The sequence below is a fragment of the Triticum aestivum genome, chromosome 6B (genome assembly GCF_018294505.1).
Source record: "Triticum aestivum cultivar Chinese Spring chromosome 6B, IWGSC CS RefSeq v2.1, whole genome shotgun sequence".
Lineage (NCBI taxonomy): Eukaryota > Viridiplantae > Streptophyta > Magnoliopsida > Poales > Poaceae > Triticum > Triticum aestivum.
The window spans coordinates 608,158,794-608,164,631 of NC_057810.1; positions in this window are offsets into that span (position 1 = coordinate 608,158,794).

Below are 5,838 nucleotides of genomic sequence, written 5' to 3' on the forward strand. Positions count from 1 at the left end.
AACCGAAAAAGAAATAAAAATAAAGACATCCAATAATATCAAAAAAGAAAACCAATGCAAAAGACTGAAAACAGTGAAAACCGAGAAAGAAACAAAGAAAAATGAAAACTAATAGATGAAAACCAAGAAATTAACAAATAAAAAGAAAGAAAGAAAGAAAAAATAGAAAGAAAAAAATAGAAAGAAAAAATAGAAAACCAAGGAAGAAACAACGAAAAGAAAAGCTAGTGGACACCGTGAAAGAAATAACAAAAACCAGTTAAAAAACAAAGAAATCAGGAAAAAAGAAAACCAGAGAAGAAACGAGAAAAATGATAAAAATCAAAAGAAGGCTATGAACCCCTGACCGAGCGAGCGTGGAGAAACAAACCCTAAGAACAGACCGGCCTAGTACTGTACAACCAGGGAAATTTTGAAACTGGCTTTTAGTTATACATTAGTTTTACTAACCGCATGTAAAGAAATCCAAATGACATAAACCAAATTTATTTCTACCGAATGCCCACCGCTTGCCCAAGTAGCTAAGAGCATCTCCAGCCGCACCCCCAACAGGCTCCTCAAGATGCTTTTTTTTCCGCCGGCACAACAAAAAAAAACCAGTCGCGCCCCAGGATGCCAAATTCTGCCGGTTCAGCCCATTTTTTAGTCTGGCGATCCCAGGTGGAACCCAGCACACTGAGGGGACTTGGGGGCTCCGGCGAGAGGAAAAGTGGCGCGTGGGCCACCACTGTCAGGCGAGAAACGCACTTTCCCCGCCCAGATTCGACCTGCGCGCGGCAGGACACCACTTCCCCTTTCGTCGCCATGCCGATCCCAGCGCCACCGACCTGCCCACAGCCGCTGCTCCACCGCTAGAAAGGTCATTCCCCCGTCGGAAAGAGAGGGATTCATCGCGACAGCCTCCATCCTTCTCTTGGGCGAGCTTTCCAGGACTCCGACCACGCAGGCGGGGATACGGGCGGCTGCCCACCCACCACGCCCGCGAGGTGTTCGACGATTTTCTTGTTCGGCGATGGACTCCAACAGCGAGGAGGCGTTCACGACTCTGATGGAGGAGAAATCCGAGGCCGACACCGACGATGAAGGGCACCTCATGATCCTCGCCGCTCTGGCCGGCCTGTTCGTGAACAATGCAAAGTTGCGGCAAGGTGGCTCGGCGCCGGGCCGCCGCAAGAGCAAGGAGAGGCATCGAATGGAGGGCTATTGCTTGATCTATGCAGACTACTTCACCGACGCTCCACTGCATGGCGAGAAAATATTTCGGCCGTTATCAGATGAGCCGGAAGCTCTTTCTCAAGATTGTGAATGCCATCCGGGAGTTCGCGGCTATTTCATTTGCAAGAAGGATTGCACCGGCACATTTGGATTCTCCTCACTCTAGAAATGCATGACAGCTATGAGGAGGCTTGCATACAGAGCTGCCAGTGATATAAAGGAAGACTATGGACGCATGGCCGAGTCCACCACCATTGAGTGTTTGTACAAGTTCTGCATGGCAGTGGTGGAAGTGTTTTGACCACAATACTTGCAATCACACAATGCTGAAGACACTTGTAAGGGAATTCTTGTCCCTCTTTAGTTTTGGTGATTAATGACAATGCCTTTGCGGACTAATCGTGTGTATTGAGCTTTTCAGATATATCACGACTAAACACAAGACGATTTGATGCCCCTCGGAGATTATAGAAGACAACCTTTCTCTACGGTTTGGTTCGGTGGAGTTGAGTCGTAGGAAAGTCGTACTATTAAGAGGGGGTCCGTTTTGGAAAGGTTTGGGTGGAATCTCACGTACACATTCCCTTCTACACCGCCTTTCCTCGAGCTCCTCGGAGTGTTCCTCCGTCTCACCTTGTCTCTGCGAAATGAAGGCCTCAGTCTTGCTCTTCTCAGGCTAGCGGTAGTACTGCTCTTTTGAGCGGTACTACCACAGGAGCCAGCGGTAGTACCAGGCTCCAGCACGGTAGTACCGTAGGCTCCCACGATAGTACCGCTCTTCCGAGCGATAGTACCGCGAGCTCTGGTCTGGCACCGCTCCCAAGTGGTGGTAGGCGCGGATGTAATTTTTTACATCCGCGCTCCCAGTGGTAGTACCGTGCTGCGGCGCGGTAGTACCGTGGCACCAGGCCAGGTTCCGTAGCAGGAGCGGAGGTAGGGGCGGATGTAATTTTTTACATCCGCACCCTTCACGGTAGTACCGCACCCTCGGTCGCGGTAGTTCCGTGTCGGATTTTTGCACGACATTTTCTCAGCGGAGGTAGTCACGGATGTAATTTTTTACATCTGTGCCTACCAGGCCTTGCTCGTGTCTGCCTTGCGGAAGTACCGCATGGGGCCGCGGTAGTACCGCTCCTGCGGATCTACCGCGCCCTGCCGGTGCTCCTTTTGCCTGGTCTGGTCTCTGCTGTGCTCGCGGTAGTACCGCATGCCAGTGCGGTAGTACCGCGCCTGTGGAGCGGTAGTTCCGTGGGCCGCGAGCTGAGTGGTGGGTAACGGTTGGAATTGTCCCCCCACTATAAAAGGGGGTCTTCTTCTCCAAGAAGACTCACCTCTTCCAACCCTAAACTCCATTGTTGCTCCAAGCTTCATTTTCGGCCGATCTCTCTCCCTAGCCAATCAAACTTGTTGATTTGCTCGGGATTGGGTGACAAGGCCCCGATCTACACTTCCACCAAGAGATATTCGATTCCCCCCACTAATCCCTAGCGGATCTTGTTACTCTTGGGTGTTTGAGCACCCTAGACGGTTGAGGTCACCTCGGAGCCATAGTCCATTGTGGTGAAGCTTCGTGGTGTCGTTGGGAGCCTCCAATTAAGTTGTGGAGATTGCCCCAACCTTGTTTTTAAAGGTTCAGTCGCCGCCTTCAAGGGCACCAATAGTGGAATCACGGCATCTCGCATTGTGTGAGGGCGTGAGGAGATTACGGTGGCCCTAGTGGCTTCTTGGGGAGCATTGTGCCTCCACACCGCTCTAACGGAGACGTACTTCCCCTTAAAAGGAAGGAACTTCGGTAACACATCCTCGTCTCCACCGGCTCCACTCTTGGTTATTTCATGCCTTTACTTTTGCAAGCTTAGTTGTGTTGTATCCATTGCTTGCTTATGTGCTAGTTGTTATTGCATCATATAGGTTGCTCACATAGTTGCATATCTAGACAACCTATTTTGTTGCAAAGTTTAAACTGGTAAAGAAAAGCTTAAAAATTCTTAGTTGCCTATTCACCTCCCCCCTCTAGTCAACTATATCGATCCTTTCAATTGGTATCAGAGCCTCGTCTCTTTATTAAGGACTTTGTCGTCCGAAGAGTATGGTTGACACCACAGACGGTACGGAGGAGCACTCCGGTGTGAATCCTATCTCGTCTACGGACGATGGGGGATCCTCGGTCTCCCGTGAGGAATTCAATGTGGCTTTAGACACATTGAAAAACTCCATGACGACCGAGGTTGAAAGCATGTTTACTAAATTTCTAGAAGGACTTAAACTGTCCACCTCGCTGATGAAAGTGGGTGATCCCACTAACAAGGTGACGGATGCAACCTCCGACAAGGGGGAAGCTAACAGTGAAAAGGGTCCTTCTACGAGTGGTAGAAATGGCTCCAGCATCTTTGCCCATGTGGAACCTCCAACTTATGGTGGATCGATTCCCTCTACTCATTTAAATCATGCCGGTCCTCCTCCTAAGATTGTGAAAAATGAGGATTTTGATTCCTTGGGTTTATCATTTCAAGCGTCATTTAAAACATGTGAATACTAATCTTTGGAGAATCATTGAAGAAGGTTTCTATCCACGTGACCCAAGCAACTTCACCCCTCGAGAAGCCGTGGATAATCAATTCAATGAGAGTGCTCTCTTCATCATCCAAGATGCAATCCTTCCTGAAGATCTCCCTCACCTTCGACATCATGCCATGGCTAAAGAAGCATGACAATGTGTTGTGTCTCTCTATCGAGGAAGTGCTAGCATTCAACGCTCCAACTATGAAGTGGTGCAAGATGAAGCTGATGAGTTTGCAATGAAAGAAGATGAAGAACCTCGTGAGCTCTTTCGAAGAGTGACCAAACTCGCGGTCTCACTCCGAGATCATGGGAGCAAGGACACGGATGACAATTGGATCAAGCGCAAGTTCCTCAAGGCCATGATGCCCTACAACAAGGCCATGTCCTCCGTCATTCGTCAAAGACCAGACTTCCACTCCATGACCTCAAGTGAAGTGTTGGATGAGTTCGTTGCAATGAGCATCTTGGACAAGACCACCGACAATGCGGTGCTCCGTTCTCAAAGGGCAAAGAAGCCCAACCTTGCCTTGAAGGCCAAGGTTATTGTGGAATAAGAAGAAGAAGAGGAAGATGAGGAGAGCAACCCCGAAGACACGAAATATGATTATCATGAGCACATGGCTCTTGCCTCAAGACAATTTTGGAGCAAGAAGGATACAAGACCCAACTTCAACAAGAACAACTCAAGTGGCTTCAAGGGCAAGCAACGAGTTAGAACTTGTTTCAACTGTGGCAATGTGAGCCACTTCGTTGCGGATTGTCCCTACGAGAAGCGGGAAGACAATGGTAGCAAGTTCATCCGAAAAGACAAAGCCAAGTCTTTCCCCAACAAGAACAACTTCACCAAGAAGACTCCTACTCGTGGGTTGGTGGTTCAAGAAGAATACCGTGAGGATGACGGTGATGATGAAGATAGTGAAGCAATGGCCATGGCATCCGTCGCCATTGCCACAACTCCCCGGGTGTCTCTCTTCGACTCACCCAACGAGAACATCACCGCCAAGTGCCTCATGGCTAAAGCCACTAATAAGGTAACCCCCAACATCAAAACCAGCATTATTCCTAATCCTTCTTTGACGGTTGGCTTTGATGATGGTAAGGGGTCTAATGAGGAGGTAAATGAATTTGAGTCCTGCATGAGTAAGCTCAAGGGAAAATCCAAGAAGCACTTCATTGCTCTCTTGGAACAACTTGATGAAGCCAATGACATGATCGAGGCTCACGAACAAACCATCTCTAAGATGGAAGGTCATAGTCGTGACTATGCCGATGAGATATCGGATCTCTCTAATGCTCTTGAGGAAGAGTGTGGGCATCGTTTGGCTCTTGAGGAGTCACAAAATGATGACCATGCCAAATTAAAGAAAGATCTTGATCATGCTCTTGTTGTGTCTCGTGTGCTAACTTCCGAGAAGGCTAAACTTGGGGTTGATCATGCTAGACTCAAGGGGGAGTTTGATGTACTTGACAAGGCCCACAAGGTCTCGAAAGGTGCTCATGCAAACCTCAAGGAGTCTCATGCTCAACTCCAAGTTAAGCTAACCAATGAAAAGGCCACATTTCCTCACATGGTCTTAATTGATAATGCAAATGCTACTAACCCGTGTTGTGAGCATGTGCATCTTGTGGAGGAGAATGCCAAGTTGAAGGAACAACTCGAGAAAGGTCTTGTGTCATGCATACAAGGTGAGAAGAACCTAAATGACCTTTTGAGCAATCAAAAGGAAGTTGTGGGCAAGGAGGGAGTTGGGTTCTCACCCAAGTCCAAGAACAAGAAGAAGAACGAGAAGAAGAATAACAAGACCAAACGACCTCCCCCGCTTAAGCAAACTTTTGTGAAGGAGGGAGAGGGTGCTCCTAAGGAGAAGAAGAACAATGCGAAGAGTGGTGATGCCAAAAAGGGCAAAGCCATCTCTCCCAACAAAGCCGACGACTTTAACCCCTCTTATGTGTTGTGCCGTCCTAGTGATGGGCATGTTTATGCTAAATTTGTTGGTTCTTCTTATGAGTACATTTAATGGTCTATTTGGGTTCCTAAGACCCTTGTTACTAACATCAAAG